Source organism: Dermacentor albipictus, chromosome 3 (assembly GCF_038994185.2).
Source record: "Dermacentor albipictus isolate Rhodes 1998 colony chromosome 3, USDA_Dalb.pri_finalv2, whole genome shotgun sequence".
NCBI classification, from domain to species: domain Eukaryota; kingdom Metazoa; phylum Arthropoda; class Arachnida; order Ixodida; family Ixodidae; genus Dermacentor; species Dermacentor albipictus.
This window is the reverse complement of record NC_091823.1, coordinates 140,273,145-140,298,141: the sequence shown is the minus strand read 5'-3', so window position 1 is coordinate 140,298,141 and position 24,997 is coordinate 140,273,145. Positions and strand designations below refer to the sequence as shown.

At 46.4% G+C, this 24,997-nt stretch overlaps 1 long non-coding RNA gene across 1 annotated transcript in view; it reads right to left on the bottom strand.

Moving 5' to 3' along the window:
* The window catches only part of LOC139056961 (uncharacterized), a 161,427-nt gene that overhangs the window by 88,265 nt on the left and 48,165 nt on the right, over positions 1–24,997 (bottom strand). Inside the window, exon 2 of the long non-coding RNA XR_011512470.1 lies at positions 4,926–5,004. This is a non-coding gene — a long non-coding RNA (uncharacterized lncRNA). The remainder of the gene's footprint in view (positions 1–4,925; positions 5,005–24,997) is intronic.

Genomic DNA, 24,997 nt, shown 5'->3' with positions numbered 1-24,997 from the left:
ACATTTCGGTGTGGGTGGATATCGTACCCTGGCCTCCAGGGTGCGAGACGTGCGCGCTTCCTTGAAGCCATCGTTGTTCCATGGTTCTCGCTTACTATAACGGTGTTCCTAGTGCGTGCGCGATTTAACAAGTCACGTCACAGCCATCTCTCTCACTTAAAGTGTGGCCTACTGCGTTACGTCATTGGGTGGCGCACGTGATGGTGCGAAAGAGGTGGCGCCACATCATGAGTGTAAAAATGAACACGTTGATGACGTTCCGATGTCTACAAACAGTATAATGTTTTCGCATTTCCGCAAGCAAGTAGCGTTAAGGGTCTGCCGAACATTAACTTTAGTAACTGCTGTCGGGCCAGATGTTGCGTAGAAAAGCGGGCGCGACTGTTCTGCGCATTGGCGTCACAGTCGGAGGGGCTGCTGCGGTTGTTGGCGGCCAGGGACGGAGGAGCGTGCACGCTCTCTCGGCTCGCGAGGACGGCCGGGCAAGAACGCCACAGTGGAAAAAGCGCGTCCCGATGCGTCTACACGAGCATGGTGCCGAAGTTAGGCGGATGCCAAAACGTGGAAGCGAGAAGCGGAACAACGACCGGTACGACGAGAGGAAGAAGCCGAGCTACGACAACCCCGATTGTACAACCTTATGTATTACCAAATGCGCAGCAAGCTTTCGCCTTATTGTGTTACAAGATAGAAACACCTGCCAAACGTTTTTTTTTCAGGTGTTCCAAACGCGTGGAGATTGGTGGTTGTATGGTTTTTACCTTCTTAAAGGACATCATAAGGTCGATGCTTGCATAAAGTTACACAGAAAGAGCCAAGAAGGTGACAATATTGGATTATTACTCGCCTACACCAAGAAAGAAGATACGTAAGTACAGGACAAGACCACTTTTGACTTTTTGAGCTACATAGAGAAAAACGTGTCGTCCCAGTTGAGCGGAGGATTAAAATATAAGATGCCCTTCTTCTTCTCTAACCGCACATGTTATTGTGTGGAGCATTCGCCGAGCTCACGCAGAAAGCAGAGCTGCCTTCCGGTAAAATAGAAACAAGCGTGCGGCCGACCTGATGCCCGGCTATAACGGGACTACACCACATGGAAAGTTTTGTTTCCCCACAAACCAAGAGTGACTTCAGCTTACACGCGATCTTGATGTTACAGGCGAAACTGCAGCCGTATTAGATGCCCAGACCACCTTTTTAATTGTTTTATTCTGTCCACAGTGTTCGATGGCACTTGCACGACGTAGGCTCCTTCCCCAGGATAGTTCACCCTATAAAGACGTTGAGTGTCGGTTCGGTGGCCGCCTCTGTGCACGTTTGGATAACCACTCGGTAAAGGGTGCCAATGTGGCTTTGAACCCACTGTAGCGAGGAGCGGAGATGCACAGTCAACCATGAGGTCATGGGTGCGAAACAATATTAGCCGTGCATCCTCACGCTGCGACAATTCATAAATGCTTCAAAAGCAAATTATGTTTTGCGTTCAGTTGTAGGCGCCAACTAGTGTAACCAAGGTTGTTTCTATGCAACACAACAGAATATACAAAACACTTTCAACTTGTAAGACACGGTGGCGGTAACGGTGGCTATCAACTGCCAACTCGATAACTCCATACAGAACAGACGATGGCGCGTGGGCGACCATATTTAAAGGGGCGATGACCGTTACTGTTGACTATCAAGCCTGCAAAAAACTGCTGGGAAAGAGTATATGTGAAGCAAATACCCGTTGCCACATTCGTGTAAATTTGGCTTACGCCACAGCGCCAAATCATCTGTTACATCAACGTACCAGAATAAGATGCATTGACACGATAGTGAGACAAGGCCCGGATGAATACCTCTTGATGGACTGTTTTCCTCTCTATTAGCTAAGACGGCCTGCAGCTTCCACAGTACTGTAAGGAAAGTGATACTGAGGTAGAGTATAGAGGTCGTTGATACAATGATACAGCACCACCACCTAACCGTAGCATCTGTACTCTCACAGGCACCAAATCTTCCAATGAACACCCCCGCAGAGGCGTCTGCGCAAGCAGGCGTTTGGTATGTTGCAACACCACGTACCCGAGCACACGAGGGTTGGACCCTCCCACGTGTAGCCGTGCGCGGCTTAGCCGTGTCTGGAGAAAAGGGGATGCTGGGGGTTGAGCCGATGCTGGGTGTTTGGACCTTTAAGGCCCCCCGGCGTAGGCAACACACCTCTTCGGCCTCGGCTTCACATAGACGGCACCTCCAGACTGACCCACCTGGAGGAAATCGGCAGTCGCCTTTTCCTGTCCTCCTCTCCAATCTTCGTCTTTCTCTCCCACTTTTCCATCTTTCCTGTCTCCTCTTCACTTCTAATTACTTTCGTACAAATCAAAATAAAGCTCGGAACAACCTTCGAGACTCTCCAACTACAGAGAACTTGATAATTTTCAAGAAAATAAAGTCTGAGGGTAGAAGAACGCGGCGCCGTGCCAAAAGGGAAAGCTGGCAGAGATATATTTCTAGCATCAACTCTCATACTGACGAACGAAAAGCCTGGAACAGAGTGAATAAAATCAAAGATCGGCAAACTCATCCTCTACCATTAGTAAACATGCAAGGAAATACTCTTCAGGACCAAGCGGACTCTCTAGAGGCACAATTTGAAAATATTTCTAGCCCATTGCTTTACTCCGATGCATTCCTTAGATACCAGAAACAAGCTGAGAGACTGCCTCTGGACCTAAAACGAAAGAGCAATGAATCCTACAACCATCCTTTCAATATGGCTGAATTTCAGGCTGCACTACATAGTTGTAGTAAATCAGCTCCTGGAACCGATCGAATGATTTACGAGATGATTCAATACCTACATCCCGAAGCACACAAAACACTCCTCTCTCTTTTTAACGCCATATTCTCTGCCAGCCTGGAGGCAAACAGTCTTAATCCCTATTCTGAAAGAGGGCAAGGACCCGTCTTCGGTCAGCAGCTATAGGCCTATAGCCCTAACAAGCTGCCTATGCAAGTTCTTTTAGAAAATTATTAACCGTCGCTTGGTGCATTTTTTAGAAAGTAACAAGATAGTAGATCCCTTGCAGCGGGGCTTCATGGAACATAGATCCACAACAGATCAACTTGTCCGTATCGAGAAAAATATCCGGGATGCCTTTGTGCACAAACAGTTTTTCGTGTCAGTATTTTTTGACATGGAGAAAGCATACGATATTACTTGGCGTTTCGGAATTCTTCGTGATCTAGCTGGAATGGGCATCCGAGGCAAATTGCTAAAGGTGATTCAAAGTTATCTGTGCAACCGCACATTTCATGTACGTATTGGTAATGTCCTATCTCGTCTATTTACTCAGGAAACAGGTGTGCCACAAGGTGGAGTGCTGAGCTGTACTTTATTCCTTGTAAAAATGAATTCGCTCCATACTATTATACCATGTGCAATGTCTTATTCCGTATGCGTGGATGATATCCAAATTGGTTACAAGTCATGTAATCTTAGTATCTGCGAGCGACAAGTGCAGCTTGGCCTGAATAAGTTATCTAAGTTGGCAGACGAGAACGGCTTTAAACTAAACCCTCAAAAAATTACATGCATTCTTTTCTTCAATAAGAGAGGGGTAATACCGGAGCCCGTTATTGATCTTAATAGAGAACGGCTATCTGTTAGTCATGAACATGAATTTCTAGGCCTCATTTTAGACTCCAAACTAACTTTTATCCCACACTTAAAATATACGAAAATGAAATGCTCGAGGACAATGAATCTACTGAAGCTCTTGTCCCGCACATCTTGGGGAAGTGACAGAAGATGCCTTTTTAGCTTTTACAAAAGCCTTATACGGTCACGCCTTGACTACGGAGCCATTGTGTATAACTCTGCGACGCCTAGTGCTTTGAAGATGCTCGATTCCGTCCACCACTTGGGTATCCGTCTCGCTACTGGTGCGTTCAGGACTAGCCCTATAGAAAGCCTGTATGCTGAATCTAACGAATGGTCCCTACATCTTCAAAGAACATATTAAAGTCTTTCTTACGCCCTCAAAGTGAAATCAGATTTGCATCATCCATGTCATTCAGTTATTCACGACCTGTCTACGGCTAGGCTTTTCTGTAACCGCCCAGGCACTAGACCTCCTCTGTCTCTTCGGTTGGAAGCATTGTCCGAAGAAACGGGCGCGTCGATTTTAAAGAATGTCATAGTGGCAACTACGCGGCTTCCACCGCCTTGGGAGTGGAAGACTATCGAGTGTGACGTGTCGCTTGCAGAAATATAAAAACGAGCACCTGAGGTACACAAACGCTCACATTTTCTTGAGCTTCAGGAGAAGTATTCTTGTGCTGAATTTTACACGGATGCCTCCAAGTCCCCTTCTGGTGTTGCTCACGCAGCACTAGGACCAGCATTTTTAATATCCGGTACATTGAACCCACATACATGTATTTTTACAGCGGAAGCGTATGCAATACTCCCTGCAATAAAGCGCATCAAGCAAACGAATCTGACTAAGGCTATTGTGCACACAGACTCATTGAGTGTAGTCCGAGCTCTAATGAATGCACGTATACATAAAAACACTGTCTTTAATGAACCGTATACATTGCTATGCTCAGCTTATAGTGCTAAATAAACGATCATCCTATGCTGGGTATCTGGCCACTGTGGTATATAAGGCAACGAAGCTGCTGACGAGAAAGCTACTTCAGTAGCTTTTAGTGACACGGATATAAACATACCCATCCCAGCCACAGATCTTAAAGCATACTTGCGTCACAATCTGAAAATACACTGGTAGCAACAGTGGAATGCTCAGATATCAAATAAACTGCACTTGATAAAACCCAAATTAGGATATTGGGTATCAGAGAGAACATCACGATATCACGAAGTGCTCCTTGGCCGATTAAGAATAGGACACACTTACGGCACCCACTCTTACCTCTTGACTGGGGGGTATCCTCCGACTTGCAGTAAGTGTGGCCAAAATCTCACAGTCCTGCCCGTTCTTATTCAATGCCCTGCAATAGAAGCACAGATAAAAAGGTATTTCATTTCTGCATATCGCCAAAATATTCCTCTTCACCCGAAATTTTTGCTTAGCAATGAACCGCTTTTTAATCCGAGACTAGTCTTAGAGTTTTTAGCTGAAACTGACACTCTGCAAATAATTTGGCCAGGGAATGTTTAGCGCACGTATAAGAGCCCCTGTACTCAAAGAATTTCTTGAAGCTTAAGTGTCAACGTTATGCCTCATCATGCCTTTAACGAAACCCCATTGCCATAGCCCACAGCACTACTAAGTGTCATTATTTTAGCAACAATATATTTTACGCCATCCGCAGCAACAGATTTTAGGCCTCTTTACAGCCATCTCAGATATATCATGAGGAATTCATTGTCTACACCATTCACAATGCGCTGTAAACATTACATTTGTCATGGCGCTCTTTGGCCATACCTAGCACTTGCGCCATAAAACGCCACACATCACCATTCCAGTGAACAGCACGTATGTTTCAAAGAAAAATTCAATTTGGGCGACGAACTCTCCTCTCCACTCTCTTGCACGGCGAAATATGCCCTTAGCGGGAAAATTGCAACGAAGATGAAAAAAAAATGTTGTACAAATGTCCTAAAAGGGAAGGCCCAGACATCTTGCGAGCGGCACAATAAAATAATAGCATATACAGGGAACAAGAAGAACCGCTTTTCTCAGAATCCCCACAAGTTTTAGATGGTTAGTTTTGTTTACGGCAATTGGTTGACATGTGTGTTGGTGTTAAAAGTTTTAGGACGAAGCCTCAGGATCCCGGTAGATTTTATTACATATCACGTCATTATACAGCAGAACGTGGTGTTTTAATTGGGAGCAATCGCTTTTCGTTTTCTAATTGGCCATGTATTTCATTACTAGAGCAAGATCACTTCATGTGATCATGCTCTAGTAACTACCTAAAACTACCTTCTCACCTGCTGCGAAGAATCGGCGCGAGCCTCCACTTGAAAAACTTTTCCTTAAGCGCCATCAAAAAACACCACCCAGCACAAAAAGATGCACGACAGAGCATGTTTGCTTTAAATATCAGTGATAAGGTTTCTGTCAGGGTTTGTGGGTGTAAATTGTAGTAATCAGTACTGTAAGTGGAACAGAAGAAATCACAAAAATACACAAGGTGCCTCGGCTCATAAATTTAATCTGCGCCGAATATTCTAAGCCATGCCGCAATACAGGAGCGGCCTAAAAAGGCCACGATGGCGAAACGGCTGATGGATGCGCTGCGTGTTCGCGCTACATGTGAGAAGCGAAGCATGTGCGCCTAAAAGAAAAGGGCAACGCAAGAACATGCAGTGTCAAGGTTGTACAGAAAAGTAAATAAAGCATTTCTTATACTTCACTAGGTATCTAACCAGGTGTGACTTATGTGGCGCTTCAGCGTGGGCCATTCGCTACTATAAGTGCTTGTTCAAAAAGATGCTTAGAAATAAGCCATAATCTGCTGATATAGTATAGACAATGACTACGAAAAAGAACGGAGTAAAGTACAAATAAAACACACATATGCAGGAAAGTACAGGGGCCTATACTTTGATATATTTCCCGTTCAAGCTTATCTGAGCAGTCTCTATTTCAGCCGTTGGCTCATTAAGGTACAAGTAAACAGGACAGAAACGTTTGCCTTCCAGGCTACATTAAGGATAAAGAAAGTCCCAGTTTTGTCCAAAAGGCGAAGCGACGATTGTGATAGCAGATTAGTAGACTGCTATACAAAATAAGGATAGTAGCTTTATCGGCCGTCTAAGCGTGTAAAGATTAGCTTGCTATCTAAATTAACAAGCATGGTGTCACGCTCGGACAATCAAGCATGAACACATCTCACTCCATGACCGCGGAAACTCGCCGTCAAAGTGCAAGAGTTCCGAAGCGCGGCAGCTGCAGCGAGGCAATTCACCTTCGTGGTCCCTTTCGCATCTACGCAAGCGAAGCGGCGAAAAAATAGCGCACACAAGGCAATCAGCACTCGCCGTACTCTGGCTGCATTGCAGATCGCATTCAAGATGTCGCCCGCGCGGCAGCGCCATACACAGCAGCCGCCAAAGTAGACCACCCCCCTCCCCACTCCCCTGGTGCATTGCGCTCGATGGAAGATGGCGCGTTACCCCCTCGCTTTTATGCCTTACGTCCGCGAAATTGAGCCGTCATCGTTGGCGCACCCTCGCACGTTTTCACTCGCACGTTACGCATATGGAGCGCGGCGACGATGTTGTCGCCCAAGGACGTCACACGGAATTAACGTCAAGGCAGAAATGCGCCTGGAGTGTCTATATAATTTCTATCGCAAAAATACCTAGATGGAACCGACATGCTAGAAACTTAGAAGCGAAGCTTTCGTGACGCGGATAAGGAAATGTCATGCGAAGGACTAGAATCTTCGCAGCCTTTTGCGTCAGTGATTATTTCCCTGCAAGTGAGAAGGGACGACATGCAAACCGGCTCCACGTGATCTCCATGACCGCGCATTAAACTGCCTCAAGGATTTGCACGTTTCACTAGGACACGGCTTCCATGGTGTATGCGCCAACCAAAGCAAGCTGATTATGGAAATAGCGCAACAGTAAACTTCACGATAGGTAGCGAGGCACTGGAAGTGGTAAGGGAATACATCTATTTAGAGCAGGTAGTGATCGCGAATCCGGATCATGAGACTGAAATAATCAGAAGAGTAGAAATGCGCTGGGGTGCGTTTGGCAGGCATTCTCAGACATGAACAGCAGGTTGCCATTATCCCTCAAGAGAAAAGTGTATAACAGCTGTGTCTTAGCAGTACTCACCTACGGGGCTGAAACCTGGAGGCTTGCGGAAAGGGTTCTACTTAAATTGGGGACGACGCAACGACCTATGAAAAAAATAATGATGAGCGTAACGTTAAGGGAATAAGAGAGCAGGTTGGGTGAAGAAACAAATGCAAGTCAACATCTTACTTGAAATCAAGAAAAATAAATGGGCATGAGCAGGGCATGTAATGAGGAGGGAAGATAACCTACGGTCATTAAGAGTTACGGGCTGGATTCCAAGAGTAGGGAAGCGTAGCAGGGATGGCAGAAAGTTAGGTGGACGGACGAGATTACGAAGTTTGCATGGACAACATGGCCACAATAAGCACATGGCCGGGATAGTTGGAGAAGTATCGGAGAGGCTTTGCCCTGCAGTGGGCGTACAAAGGATGATGATGATGATGATGATGATGATGAAACTTCACTTAGCTCGGGGAAAAATTGACCAAGCCGGTGCGCCAAATTCCAAAGGCTAGGCATGCAGGCACAGAAATGTTTGTCCTTTCACAGGAACATTGTTTTTGGTGACGTATTCTTACGGATATGTTGGGAGTATAGAAGATTATATTTACAATATATACACAAAATGAGACTCAGTACATAAGATGGCTGACCACCAGCAATCCACAGAAGCCAGCGTCTCGCGATCTTCTTCCTCTCTTCGTTCATCCTTCCGTAAGAAGCCCCCCGTCTCGGTGCATGGTAGGCGAAAAATTGAGAGCGAAGTATGGCTTGAGTCGCGAAACGTGGACGACATCAACAGGCGTCCGGCTTGAGGATGCATTAAAGTGTAGCAGTGCAATATCGTAATTCACGTCGTTAACTTCACGTAGGACTTCATAAGGCCCTTTTTATGAAAGAGCAGCTTCTGAGAGGCTTCTGAGAGGCTTCTGAGAAGCTTTTGAGAGGCCGACCCGACGACATGGTTATCAAAGGAGCACGCAAGCACCTGGCGCGAACTTAACATCACGATGGCACCGGTCGTAACGCTCTTTTTGTATATACTGTGAGGCTAACAAACGAGATCGGGGCGACTTGATGTGCCATGTGAGCGCGATCGATGACTTCACGAGCGTACTCAGTTGCAGCACGTGGCACAGAAAGGAGGATGGTGTACGTCAAACCACAATGTGGGGTCGCGACCATATAAAAGATAAAAGGGTGAATATCCTGTGCTGTCACTTCGAGGTGAGTTACACGCGAATGTCACGCAGGCCAGCGTGGCGTCCCAGTCGCAGTGATCGTTGGAAACGTACGTCGACAGCATCTCTGTGATTGTTCGGTTGGGACCTTCCGTAAAACCATTCGCTTGTGGGTGGTAGGTGGTGCACAGCTTGTGCTCAGTGGCACAAGAGCTGAGAAGGTCGTCCACAACTCCAGACAAGAACGAGTGGCCGCGGGCTGTTAGTAACTGTTGAGGTGCACCGTGGTGAAGAATGACGTGGTGGAGGAGAAAATCGGCGACGTCTGTTGCGTAACTGGTAGGCAACACCCTTGTTATCGCGTAGCGTGTCGTGTAATCAGTCGCGACGGCGATCCACTTATTCACTATAGTCGTCGTTGGAAAAGGGCCCAGCAGGTCAAGGCCTATGCGAAAGAACGGTTCAGAGGGAACTTCAATTGGATGGAGTCGTCTGAGAGTTGCCAGGGGAGGTTTATTCCAGGGCTGACACTATTCGCAAGTTGCGAAACAACGATGCACGGAGCGTTAGAGACCCGGCCAAAAGAACCGGCGTCGTACGTGGTCGTATGTACGCAAAACGTCAAGGTGTCGCGCTGTCAGTGCATCGTGAAGTTGTTCGAGAGGGAGGGATCGCGAATGACAACGAAGCACAAGGAGCAACTCAGGGCCGCCAGGGTTGATATTGTGGAGGTAGAGTATGCCGTCGTGCAGAACTAACATGCGGCACATGGCGTCAGTGCTGCCAGGTTGCACTCCGCCGATGATGGACTGTAAGGATAGGCAGTATTATTATTCAGCGCGCATGTCAATCATGTCAGTAAAAGCCATCACTCAGGTCACCTGATCATGTGGAGCAGGATCAGGGGGATCCACGAGGTGACGAGAGAGGCAGTCAACGTCCTTATGCAGACGTCCAGACTTACAGTTGACAATAGACTAAACTTCGTGGAGCCGCAAAGACCAGTGACCAAGCCGTCCTGTCGAGTCCCGGAGGGAAGACAGCCAGCAGAGTGCGCAGTGGTCTGTGATGACCGAAAACGTGCGGCCGTACTAATATGGCTGGAACTTGGCGACAGCACAAACTAAATCCAAGCGCTCCCGCTCGGTGATGGAGTAATTTCTCTCAGCATGTGACAGCAGGTGGCTTGCGTGAGCTATCACGCACTCGGTACCATTCAGTTGTTGGGCGAGAACAGCGCTGATGCCATGGTCGCTTGCGTAAGTGTCGACTTCGGTCGGTACAGATGGATCAAAGTGGGCAAGTATGGGAGGGGTGGTCTGAAATTCGATAAGAGCGGGGAACGCGTAAGCCTGCTCCGGGCCCCGTGAGAATGGCGTGCTCTTTAGAATATCTGTCAAGGGCCGAGCAATGTCGGCGAAGTTTTGACGAAACTGCGGAATTAAGAACACAGGCCGACGAAGCAGCGCACGTCAGAAGCAGAACGTGGCACAGAGAAACTGCGTAAGGCGCTAGCCTTTTCCAGATCTGGTTGGACACCGGATGCCTCAACGAGGTGTCTCAACACAGTAATCTGACAGCGCCCGAATTGACACTTCGTGGAGTTCAGCTGGAGGCCGGCTTTTCGGAAGACCGCAAGAATGGCAGCGAGTTGGGTAAGGTGACTGCCAAACGTGGGATAAAAAACAATAACTTCGTCAAGGTAACAAAGACAGGTTGTAGGTTTGTTGCCTCACAGAAGAGAGTCCGTAGTACGTTCAAATGTCTCAGGAGCATAGTATATGCCAAAGGGCATGATTTTGAACTGAAATAAGCCATGCGGCGTGATGAAGGCCGTCTTCTCGCGGTCCATGTCATCAACTTAAATCTGCCAGTAGCCGTATCGAAGATCGATGGACGAGAAGTATTTAGCTCCGTGCAAGCAGTCCAAGGCGTCATAAATGCGTGGTAGTGGTAGACGTCCTTTCGCGTGATCTGCTTTGAGTGGCGATAATCGACGCGAAAACGCCAGGTACAATCTTTCTTTTTCACACGGACGACAGGCGAAGCCCAAGGACTGGCTGGTGGCTCTAAGGCCCGGATTCTGAAACACTCCTTTCCTTACTGAGGATGTCTCGCACGCTGTAAGGCGACCTGGCGTCACTTCTGGAACGTACCTTGCTAAGCGGCACTACGTTAGGGCCTCCTTGATGCTTCCCCGCGCTTAGCAAGCCGGAATGCTACCTTCATGCTTCCTAAGCGTGCTCCTCTAACTGAACGCGTGCTTCTCCGCAGGACTTTGTACGTGGTACGCTCGGCTAGAGTAGGTGCCGTGCGCAGCAAAGGCCGCGGTAGCCAGCCGCCGTGTATTGACATCCAGTTTGGTTCCGCGGACAGTGTTTTGTGCCATATCTTTTTGCTTTGATATTGTGAAAAGCGCGCTACGAGAATGACGGCCTTGCGATATTTATCCGAAGACGATAGCTTCGAAAGCTATGCGCGGTTTCTTCGACGAGCAAATGAACTTCTTTACGGGACTGTGTACAAGCCTCCGCCTTTGACTCGAGCCCAGCGCCTAATTGATAGACAGAATCCACTGGAATACTACGACGAAGTGGACTTTCTAGCCCGGTAACGTTTTTCCAAGCGAGCTGTTACAGCCATACTGGCAGAGCTGCAACTGCATTGTGGCACTGACAACAGAGGAGAGTGGCTGCCTGCTCCCTTGAAGGTCCTCATCGTACTGCGTTTTTACGGAACGGGTTCCATGCAAACCGCGATCTTGTGTGTGTATCCCAACCCTCTGTGTGCCGATGTATTTGGGAGGTGACACAGCTGATATGCCTACGTCTGTAACCGAAGTACGTTCGGCTGCCAAACGCCAGTGAAGCGAGGGTAGTCATGACCAGGTTCTATTCAATCGGAGAATTCCCTGGGATTCCCTGGGGTGCATCGATTGTACTCATATACCCATAAAAAGTCCCGGTGGAGATGACGCACAAGTCTTCCGAAACAGGAAAGGCGTATTCTCGGCAAATACACACACTGAGAACAAAACGCACGCAAAAAACGACGCCTGACCAACCAAGAGCAGATGCTGCCATAGTTGCTAGACTGAGTTTTCTTTCCTGCCATATGCATCACTCTTGAATTATTTTTACATTATTAACCAAAGAAATGGAATTTATGCCCTAGTATATAAGTCCTGGAATGTACGACACATAGGAGTTTGTGGGGGATTGGGCACGGGATGCCAGTTCCTGCTTTGCAGCAATTTTATGGCCGGCTGGTTTGCCAAACTCTGTCAATTTCTGTTTGCATTGGTCCCAGGTGGTTAGCTCCTCTTCGGGGTTTTCTTACCATACCTTGGTCGTGCCTCTTAGGAAGAACAACAGGTTAGCTACAGCATAGGCGTAGGGTCCCATCTGTTGATTCCACTGACGCGTTCGTACATGGCCATACACTCTTCAACATCGGCGCCATCGGTCCCGCAGAAAGTTCCAGGATCCTTGGGTTGAACAACGACAACCGAAGGTGACAGCGACGTAGCATGCGACGGTGACGTAAGAGCCGGAAACGACGTTGATCCCTAGTGCTTACATTCATTCATGGTGCGGACGGTGATGCGACGTCCACTACGGAGCTCCGTTTCCAGCCGTGGTACCCCGCAGTGTTACGGGGATGTTGGGAGTAGGGAAGATTACATGTACGATATATATGCAAAATGAGTCTGAGTAGTTAAGATGGCTGACCAACAGCAATCCCTCAGAAACAGTATATTTGTCGCATTGAGGACATGGGGCACCATTCCTTTCATCGCTGTGTAATTCTGCAGAAAACAATGCCAGCAGGCAGGACACCTGTAAGGACAATAAAAATTACAGTGATGTTCAGCCCATGCGCCTTTTGGCAGTAAAGCAGCAGCTCACAGCAGGCACGGTCTGGAAACTCCGTGAAGTCTTGCAAAGAAACCATAGTTTTAAAGTAGTTTTCGGTGTCTATGGCTGTCGGCTTCTATTGCTGCCGAATTATGTTCCGTGTTGAATTATCAGTGCAGGTGTGCTACTTCAGTACTTAAAAAGCGCCGATTTAACGCCACCGCAGGGGCTACGAATGGTTATATCATATGGCGTTTTTTTTTCAGGTTAGAGAAAGAATTAAACGGAACATTCTATGAATGCAAAGATATGAATGGGGAAATTGGCCAAAGCCAGCGAGATAACCCAAACTGTGTTCATATTACCCCGGAAGGTATGAAATATCTGATTTATTCATCGTGTTTAGATGTTTGGGAAATATGTCGTTGAGGTTTTAACGTGCTCTAGTTTTGTCCAGTAAATGGTGGTCACACGAAATGTTCTACCAGAGCTATAAAAGCAGCTGAGTATCTTGTTTCGCAAATGCATGAAAAATACAAAAATAAACGACAAGTTTTGAGGTTTTGAAGGAAATTTACAAAACCGTCACTATGTACGTGATATCTAAAGAGAATCTGAAGCAGCTGTACCCCAGTTTTTGAACATACCCGGTGAAGCCGTTCTGTGACAGTGAAGGCAACACTATGTGGTATCGGCTCTTGCGTGTGTATGTTACTGCGTCAAGTAGCTTAAACGCTTCACCGACAATACCATTTGCATTTTTATTAGCGTTCAACATGTGAATGCTCTCTTTTGTAGATGGCTTGTGTGCACGAACATTTGTGTCATTACTATCGTGAAACAGCATCAAGCTGAAATTAATTATAGCCTTTGTCAAAAAGCCTGCACAACTCTTGCTATAATTTATGAATGACTCGAGAAAGGAAGAAATATTTGAATTTTGCGCGTAACCGTCCGTGTTTCGCTTCAATTGGAAACGCACCTAAAGCACTGCATTAAAGTTCTAGCGCAGGCAATATAATTGCGTTGAGTAGGAGCTAAGCAAGGATCTCTACTCAAGCAAAAATTCTTAGCTTTATCAATTTTATTCATGTGATAATTGTGTTAGCGTATAATGCACTCACAAAATAATTTTCGCTAGCCCCATGCATACGTGCTCCATGATCAGTAAACAACTCTTCGAAAACGCAAGAGCACAGCACGAACATTGAGCGGCTGCAAATGCATTAAGAGTAGTTATTAGGACTCACTCAATTTCAGTGTCAGTCCTACTGCTGCTGCTCAAATCCACACTGAATTATATTTCCTGTTTCCCTAGTTACATGGCGGTCGATATCAGAGGTCACTGTAGCGCACACGATCACAGGCGCAGAGCCAGTTTTCTACCGTAGCACGACCGTTGTGTTATGTAGCAGTTTTTAGAGGTTGACAAAAGTGAATGGGGCATTGCAGGTCGCGACAAATCTATCAACATGCTCCTGATTAATTCGATAGGACTGAGTTGGCAATTACATTCGGAAACCCGCATGATGCCGTCATTGGCAGATTTAGCGAGAAAATCAATCATGTGTTATGAAAAAACTTCTCTGGGCTGCTTACCGAGCATAATATCTCTGGCTTGAGACAAAAAAATATGCGTTTCTGAATTATCCAACAGTTAACAACTATTTCATTACAAAGACGACAGCTCTTTTTATGAGTACATCTTACGGTATGGACCGTCGTCCACCATTATCGAAATATCGATTATCGAAAAAAGTTGTTCCTTCAATGACGTCTTGATCCGCGGCCTGCACATTTATTCAATGTTGAAAGCAGGACCCTTTACCTTTCGGAAAAACGTACCTTGCATAATGCTGTCCTCGTTAGCGGCTTGCGACAGAATCAGCCTGCCGCCTTTGTCCCTCAGTGCACAAATTACTGTTGTCAAGCCTTAGCAAAAGTCTTCGAATTTAGCAACAATCACATCCTCCCAGACACTCTCTTTCATGTGGCCGTCGGCGAAACAAATATTGTTGCAGTGGTCCATGATGTGCGCCTTCAAACACAAAGTATTAGGTGGCTAGTATGCAGTACTCGCTCATTTCAAGCAATCCGAAGCCTGTGGCGTTGTCCTTTGTCTGCTCTTTCCCGTCGAAGTACCAGGTGTTTCCATGCAAGTGGCAAACGTTATGCAAGTGCCCTATGTAGGAGTACGAACAGTTAGTCACGCGTTAACCTGAGGTGGTATTTTTGATAGATCACTTTCGATGATGGGGTTGGTTTCTACGACATCGTCAACGCTTTCAGTGCTATATGCAAAAGCGTACGAAAGTGATTGAATCCGAAAAGATACCGACTCTGGCAAGGCAGTTATGAAATCAATCATTTTTCTTATTTGCCATTTTTTCTTGCGCAGTTCTTGTACTACCTTCATGTGCTTCGTACCGAAAGCATTGTAATAATCCTCCCTGGTAACACTGTTGGCAGACTCACCAAAGAGGGCCCCCTTGCTGGCATTAAAGTGGAAATCGCTTGCTTATGCGACCAGTGACATACTTGCGCTGGTAGTGTCAGCTGCCAAGAGCACAGCAACTTAGTTCGTAATCCCATGCGGCCGACCCTAACCAAAAAACCATAACGCACCACTGCGTCCCTTTGCTCTTGATATATGTATTTTGATCAACTTAGAAACACTCAATGCCAATGAATTGTAATTCACTAAGATATATATATATATAAACTTTTTGCTAGACCAGGCTTCTTAGGCCCAAAGGTGGGTGGCTTCCTCAGTCCAGGTAGCCATGGCTCGCTGCCGCCACCCGAGCCCTGTTCACCAACCGTAGCTGGTTGTCAGGGTCTTGCGTCATCAGCAGAGCCTCCCACTGGTTTTTTGAACGTTTACCCGACAACTGACATCATCTCAGCTCGTGCTGATTCCCAGAAGCCACTGCTGGTGGAGGCGATTCACTAAGGCACATTTTTTATTACGGGGTGGGAAATAAAAAATGACACTACAAAGCCGATTTATCCAAATGAGCGACTAACGAAAATTATTTTACTCGTTCGGTGAACAATGTGAAAATGTGGAAATAAATGAAGGTACTGCTACATATTGTTTCACTCTGCATCGCCTACAGGTGTTTACACTTACGGACTACATGCAGACGCTTAGTGAGTGAGTTTCGGCTATACTGCCTCAGAAAATTCTGTTAGCTATCCTACTTTAACTACTTAACTACTCTGCTGCCCGTGTCCGGGAACAACAGCACTTGTCAAGTAGTTGCTATTTGTTCCATAAGAATAAACTGTTTGCGCTGAAGCAATAGTGGTCAACGTCTTCGAGCACTTGGTCATCAGGAAGCTGCGTAAACAACAAACGTGATTGCACGACAGGCGAAGGTTAAACGGAGTGGCTGACTGAAAAAAACTGAAATGCTAACATCGAATTGGGACACTTGCATTCACCTTTGGTGGAGCTGTATATCGGCAGCACTAACTACTCTCGCCAATAATTGGGCGGGTCGTCCTTGACAGAAAGTGGCTTATACTTGTGCTTCTGAGTGAAACAATTGCCCAAACAAGCACGCTTGCAATAGGTAAAATAAACATACGCATGATGACACGAGCGACAAGTATGTCACTTTACAAAAGCCAATTAGGCCAAGAGCAAGCTGTATTCTCGGTGCTTCTGCTGGTTTATATCGCTATGCTTGAAGGACGGCGTTTCAGAAAGTGTGCTCATTTTCTTTAAAGGGACACTTAAGGGAAACAATAAATCAGTTTAGACTAATAAAGCATTGTTTGAGAAACCTGCAGGCAGTCATTTCAAGAAAATAGTTTGAATATTAGATGAGAAAATGAAGGTCCAAGTATCAGTATTTGAATTTCGCGCCGAAACGCCAGCGCCGGTACGTCAGCGTGACGTCAGGGATTCCAAAGTTTGTTTTCGCATTTGGGCCGCGTTGGCTGAATAAAGGTTCCCGAAACTTGGCACGTTTAATATTTGGTTCCTTTAGAACACAATGTAGTCAATCTGTACAGCTATATATAATTAGTAGGCCCTAGAAGATGCCATCAAAATCCAAGACGTCACAGCCCCCACGTGCGGGAACTCAAGTAGGCGTCGCCACCCGTATTTCGTTCTTGCGCTTTTTCTGGCTTACCAAACGTCTTATCGTTGTAAGAGTGGTGTTTTTGGTGTTGTAGAACGGTGATTTACTGATGCGGAAGAAATCACTTTTCACTTTAGTGTCCCTTTAACACAGCGTCGTTTCCTAAAGAATAAAATAAAAAAGCCAAACGACAGGCACTTTAATGTTGCCTGGTGAGGTGTAGTCAAAACTGAAAGTTAAAAGGCTTCCCCCTGGCCCAATTCACAAGTTTTACCCGAATCAATGATATGGGGAAAAAAATCCATGACAAACCTTTCTTCAACGTCTAATTCGCCATAAGATGACGGCATCCCCGCTAGTTGTACTTTGAGATGTGAGACATGTCTTCGAGAAATCTCCGATGCTACCGAAAACAGAGTGTGGCAGGAATTATGTCCCCAGATCGCATGTTAACACCTTCACTACAATTCCATCACGAGGTCCACCCCATTGGTTAGGTTAAACGTGGTGTGTAGAGGAACGATACTGTTAAGTCTTGCATATCGTCTGTTGTCCTATAGTTTACATTGAATTTTCACAATCGTCATTTGAGTATTTATTTTATAATATTTCATTTTCTTTCGCCTTCTTCTTCTGCGTATCATCAGGTAAATTATCGCGGCGATAATCATGGCGCGGTTTCACCCGGGTAAACGACATAAGCCGAAGAGAGAGGATAATAAAATGAATAATTACATAATAATATCCCTGCTATAAATTAGGTCTTTCTAGGAGCCAGGAATAACTGAAATGCTCTACCTGTACATTTCTTCCACCAGACCCTACCTACGGGGCAGACTTCAGATTGGTTTATACAGACGCCAAGCTATGCACCATTTTGCGGATTTTGAAATCCGAAGCAGGTATGTGATCTATGAAGCTTATCAAGTTTTTTTTTTTTAAATAGTGACTTGCGAACAGAATTTTATACTCGGGTAAGTGTGTTTGACTATTTGTGTTAAAGCTATGGAATGTGTGCCGTTTGAAGTCACATTTTCTCGTTGAAGTGAGCAAGTGACGAGGAAGAACCAAGGAGTATACTAAAACTGTGTCGTAAATGGGACACAGTTCAGTGATTAGGACACAGTTCTATAAGGAGGCGTTGTACCCAGAAAACCTCTACGTTCACCGGTAGATGCGGCCAATTGTACCGCACCACTACGCAGAAAGGTATTGTAGTGTCATGTTTGTTACCGCAAACACGCTTATTCTGGTGCAGACTTCTAAATCTTTCACTTAGCGTATTCATAGTATCTGATAGTATACATATATATATATATATATATATATATATATATATATATATATATATATATATATATATATATATAGTATGTAAAGAGGAATTATTCAGGCTACTTTGCAAACGTAAAGAACTTGAGCGGTGCTACAAGGTAACGAGAACATGCATATAATTTCGAAAGTTTGGACCGATGAACCGATCTTCATCAGGGTTTACAAGAAAATGGCAGTTCGGCGCTGACAGTGAAGACACCAGACCGGCTGCGCGGTCGTTCTCAGTTAAATCAAACCGAAAGGGACGGTTCTGACAGTGACTGACTTTCTCTCGGCGCCTTGGCAGATTTCCAGCTGCCTTATTGGCAACGATGCAGGGCATGAGGAAGGCGGAGTCCCACGTATATAGGGCAAGGAGGTCACTGAAAAAAAGAAGAAAAAGAAGAGAAAAAAGAAAAAGATACACAGGAAGAGGGAGACATAGGTCGGGGAATAGCGGCAGCTAGGTTCCAGTTGACACGAGGCAAGGAGGGAAAAAACGGTCGTTACGCAGCACTAGTGTGTCTGCCGCCGTTGTAGCGGGTGTTACAACGCCTGTTTCTCGAACCTCGTCCAGCGGTACTACTGGGCAGCGTAGTTCTATATATATATATATATATATATATATATATATATATATATATATATATATATATATATATATAAACGAGAAGAAAGGGGGTTAACCGAGGGTCCCGATAATTATTAGTCATATAATGGGAAGCCAACAAACACTGACACCAAGTACAACATAGGGGAAATTGCATGTGCTTAATAAATGAAATAAAGTAATGATAAATTAATGGAAATTAAAGTAGATGAAAAAACAACTTGCCGCAGGTGGGAACCGAACCCACAACCTTCGCATGTCGCGTGCGATGCTCTACCAATTGAGCTACCGCGGCGGCGTTTCCCCATCCACTTTCTTGGGTATTTATGTGTACTAGTAGAACCCTGGGAGTGTTAGCCAGCGCCCCCACTCACAGACCTTGGCGGCGGACGTGGAACGTCTTTTTTGCCGCAGGCGTCACGAGAACGTGATCTTTTTCGGGTGAAGGCAACTGGTCAATAAACCCACATATGCTACCTAAAGGCATCAATGTTGCCGGATTCGAGACCCTCGTTATGTAATAAACGAGAAGAAAGGGGGTTAACCGAGGGTCCCGATAATTATTAGTCATATAATGGGAAGCCAACAAACACTGACACCAAGTACAACATAGGGGAAATTGCATGTGCTTAATAAATGAAATAAAGTAATGATAAATTAATGGAAATTAAAGTGGATGAAAAAACAACTTGCCGCAGGTGGGAACCAAACCCACAACCTTCGCATGTCGCGTGCGATGCTCTACCAATTGAGCTACCGCGGCGGCGTTTCCCCATCCACTTTCTTGGGTATTTATGTGTACTAGTAGAACCCTGGGAGTGTTAGCCAGCGCCCCCACTCACAGACCTTGGCGGCGGACGTGGAACGTCTTTTTTGCCGCAGGCGTCACGAGAACGAACGTTCTCGTGACGCCTGCGGCAAAAAAGACGTTCTAAATACAAAACTAGCTTTTATTGGGCGAACCTGTGGCCACAAAAACAGGCCACACTTATAGCACAACGATAGCGGCGAACACGGTCGGCGATCGTCGGCAATCTGATCAGCGGGTCAAGCGCGTCGGCTTTTATAGAGCAGTCGTCGAATGTACCAGACTAATCGTTCGGACCCGCGTGCCTTCCACGAAGTTCTACACCATTCGCGTCAGGTGATGCAGTCAGATAACATAAGGTTCGGCGACAACAGACAGCGGATATAAGCATCGATAACTTTCCAGAAACTTCCGATAAATGCAGGCGCGTCCCGCGCTGTGCGATAACATTTGTTAGGCGGCTAAATGTGGTCGCCCGATAAAGATAAGTACACGTGTCAATATGTCCACTCACAGCATATGAGAATAAGGTCTTTGACTTTTGGACTATTGATTTACCGGAAAATTTAGTTTTCCGCTCTGCTCTTCTCGCCACGTAGTTATAATATACTTGCTTTATTTGACTGGCTATCATATTTTCATCCGTCATTATCACTGCTCTTTACAATTCCATCAATAAGAAGCGGGTGCGAACTTATACGGCACCAATAAAATTTTCTTACGTAGTTTCATATTGCAGATCAAGGGGTGCTGTGGCAGCAGTTCGCAGTGTTAACAAGAATAATGGGCTCACCGGAGCAAATAAACTTAATCAAAACGTAGTGTACAAATTTACACAAACATAAAGCTGGGCGTCTAGGCAACGAGCGCACGCTCCCTGTTGGATAATGCATTTTGCAATGATAGCAACATTGAAAACGCCCTGTTGATGCCTCAAATATATATACGTGGTAAAAGAGTGTAAATATATATTTGGGCTTGAAAAAAATCACCATGTAATATCGCACGTGCGCAATAGGTCTCAGCGCCCGCAGGAAAAGTATGTTGAATATGCCACCGAGCGCGTCTTCGCCCCAGTTCATTTCGCTCGCAGCTCTCTCGCACAATTTTTTGCCAAGCGCCGCCTCAGTGGGAGAGCGTCCTCCGTCACACTCAACCGTAATCTAGTCAGCTCTACCTCCTGCCGTAAAGACGGGGCTCGGTCACACGACCAGCATATACGTGTTTTCGTTTCGATGTAGTTGTATTGGGGCCATCTGGAGCGGAGGGGAAAGAAGGGAATTACTGCACGGACCACGGTAGCTTGGACGATGGCAGGCTTGAGCCTGTCGATGGCCACTTATCTTCTCTGGCATCCATACAAATTGAGAAACGCTTATTATGGCAGTCGATCACCAAGTGTGGGCATGTGTGGGTATGTGTACGGCGGTGGGAGTGACAACTCCCTAAAGCTACCGCTACGTGTCGCGCAAGACTCACCAAACGACCACTGCCGCCATGAACCTCAGGCGCCACAACATGACAGGATGACCTACGGAAGGCAACAACATGGAAGCACCGAAACGACATTACACGCTTACTAATTGCAATGTCTTTACAGCCCTCAAAGCTCTTGTCCGCGCCAACTACTCGTCAAGATGTCTCCCAAAGGTAGAAGCCGTCCTTACAATGGAGCCGTTGGTGTCGGCATCTTACGCTCGGCAGGGGCGTACTACCTCAAAGTAATAGGGATGGATTCTGCAACGACAGCCTCACCTGAGCTCACCTTCCACAATACTTTTTCGCACATGCACCACATTCTAGTGAAACGCTCGTGATCTTCGCTTGAAACTTTCATATTTCCGGCAGCTGGTACGACCGTACCATTTCCCTTTCATAGCCACCTCTGAATCGTGCGTCCAGGAAGATTTCCGAATACAAGGGTACTATTTTAATCATTCACAGCGACCGGATTACATTAGCAGATTACTCAAAGGATATTCCTTTTACAAGGATATTCCGGTCTCCGTGGTTGATATGCCGCCTGACAGTGACAATGAATATGTGTCATATAATGAGAAGCCAACAAACACTGACACCAAGTACAACATAGGGGAAATTGCGTGTGCTTAATAAATGAAATAAAGTAATGATAAATTAATGGAAATTAAAGTGGATGAAAAAACAACTTGCCGCAGGTGGGAACCGAACCCACAGCCTTCGCATATCGCGTGCGATGCTCTACCAATTGAGCTCCCGCGGCGTCGTTTTCCCATCCACTTTCTTGGGTATTTATGTGTCCTAGTAGAACCCTGGGAGTGTTAGCCAGCGCCACCACTCACAGGCCTTGGCGGCGGACGTGGAACGTCTTTTTTGCCGCAGGCGTCACGAGAACGTGATCTTTTCGGGTGAAGGCAACTGGTCAATAAACCCACATATGCTACCTGAAGGCATCAATGTTGCCGGATTCGAGACCCTCGTTATGTAATAAACGAGAAGAAAGGGGGTTAACCGAGGGACCCGATATTTATTAGTCATATAATGAGAAGCCAACAAACACTGACACCAAGTACAACATAGGGGAAATTGCGTGTGCTTAATAAATGAAATAAAGTAATGATAAATTAATGGAAATTAAAGTGGATGAAAAAACAACTTGCCGCAGGTGGGAACCGAACCCACAACCTTCGCATGTCGCGTGCGATGCTCTACCAATTGAGCTACCGCGGCGGCGTTTCCCCATCCACTTTCTTGGGTATTTATGTGTACTAGTAGAACCCTGGGAGTGTTAGCCAGCGCCCCCACTCACAGACCTTGGCGGCGGACGTGGAACGTCTTCTTTGCCGCAGGCGTCACGAGAACGTGATCTTTTCGGGTGAAGGCAACTGGTCAATAAACCCACATATGCTACCTGAAGGCATCAATGTTGCCGGATTCGAGACCCTCGTTATGTAATAAACGAGAAGAAAGGGGGTTAACCGAGGGACATCGCACGCGACATGCGAAGGTTGTGGGTTCGGTTCCCACCTGCGGCAAGTTGTTTTTTCATCCACTTTAATTTCCATTAATTTATCATTACTTTATTTCATTTATTAAGCACACGCAATTTCCCCTATGTTGTACTTGGTGTCAGTGTTTGTTGGCTTCTCATTATATGACTAATAAATATCGGGTCCCTCGGTTAACCCCCTTTCTTCTCAATGTGTGTCATAACGGTAATAGGCCAACAAGAATATACTCTTATTGGAGTATAGCTGTAGCCAGGCAAGTCATTCAACGCTTCGAGATGTGAAAACTTGATTTCAACGACCCTTTCTCCACATATTATTAAAGGGAAGCTTTTTATGTCTCTCTGATCCGTCCGTGAGTGCCAAAAACGCACTGCATGAAAGTCAACTTACACATCTGCGCAGAACACCGCAGCTTACATTCGCAATTGTACCGATAAGAACAATGGGAACAATGTCATGCTCTCGACCAATGGGAAAACGCCACGCTACCCAGAGGAAGTGTATATATCTGCATTGCATTACGCGCGTCACGCAATGCATTCCCGGCTGTCACCATGGGTAGGCCGCGGGCGCAGCGCATGGCAGAATAAGAGGCTGCCGTACGCGAACGTAAGCGCGAGCGCGATTATGGCCGTAAGCCCGATCCCGTGTATCGGCAACGGCATGCAGAAACCATGCGTATCCGTCAACAATCCGATCCGAGTGTGCGCATCAACGAGACGGAAGCCAGACGTCGCTACCGCGCTAATCCCCAGGTTCACAACCGGGAGAGCACGGCCAAAAGCCAGCGATTCGACGCGGAACCACCTGAAGAGAGGGTGCCAAGCGCGGCACCAGAACCACCACCAGCACGAAGGAGGGACCCGAAGGAGGTCCTTGCGGGAGTCATGAGTCAGTTCAAGCGCGATTTCCTGGGCCAGGAGTTCGCGGGGCCGTGCGAAGTTTGTGATCGACTCTGGTTCGACAATCAGGTGTCCTCGCTGTGGGGCATTTGCTCGGACGGTCAGCGCGGCAAGGCGTTTGACCTGATTCGCGAGTACCATCTGGCTCTCGGCGATCCAGCTGGGGTTCTTGTGTGGTGCACGTACAAGTGTTTCTCGGCATTTCTTGCGTTCGTTGCGTGGTCGTTGTCTTTCGACTTTGACTTTGATTTAGTTTGCATTGGGAGAAAGCTTCGCGCTGAACCATCTTTATTAAAGAAAGGGGTTTTGCATTTTTTGTGGAGATTTTAATGCTCACAATGAAATTTGGGGCACCTCCAATTCATGTGCATGAGAAGCCAAGCTCGCAGAGCTTCTCTCAAACTATTCTATTGAACCTCTAAATGACAGCAGTATACCCTCCCTCTAAGGCCCAGCCACTACCAGCAGCATCGGCGTGACTTTCGTAACCAAGTCAGTTACCCGAAACTTCGCCTGGTGTACCGACTTGGAAACATGCGGGAGTTACCATTACTCAATTCCTATATCAGCCGCCTGTACGCAGATGTCACCAAGAAAATTCCCTATGAAATCTACAGATTTCGATGCACACAAGGACGCTGCAGGCAGGGGAATTACTGCTGCAACCCAGAACGAGGAATTATTCACAGAAGTGCCTCATTGTCTGACGAAATGCACACGAATTTCAACTAAAGTAGGCAACTTACCGCCAAAGAACGAGGAAATTGAAAGCTGCGTGTCATTCGCAGGGGAACTGAAAGGAAAGTTTTACGCACGAAATGCCTTGAAGACTTCCATAGCTGCCGACGGACACAAGGTCATGTCCGGCGATACCTGGATAAACGTAATCGGCAAAGATGGCGCAACGTCTGTTCCACGTTGGATGTGCGTCAACCTGTAACCAAAATTTGGCGGATTCTTAGAGGCATGCACAAGCCGCCCCAAACAACTTCACCCCTTGCTGCACTCTCTATGCATGAACGAAATTCCCCCAAAGAAATCTCAGACGAATACTGCAGTCTGCTATTAGCGGGTTCAAGCCCTTCGATTTCCTCCACAGATAGTCAGTATGGCACCCCAAAGGTGGCAGTGCCACCGCTAAATCCACCTTTCACATTTGAAGAGCTCACCACCGCTATCGTCAAATCAAGCAGGCACACATTTCCGGGCCATGACGAAATAAGCTATGAAGTCATCGCAAAGCTGCGCCGCACCTCCCACCTACGACTCCTGAGATATTATAATCCTTCGTGGATGTCTGGTGAGGACCCAACGGAATGGAAGCTGGTGCAAATCGTGCCGATTCTGAAGCCTTTTAAGCAGCCAACAAGCTACGCATCTTTACGGCACATTGCCCTACTGAGTTGTGTAGGCAAACTTATGGAGCGGGCGATCTACAAACGTATTAGATGGTTCCTTGAA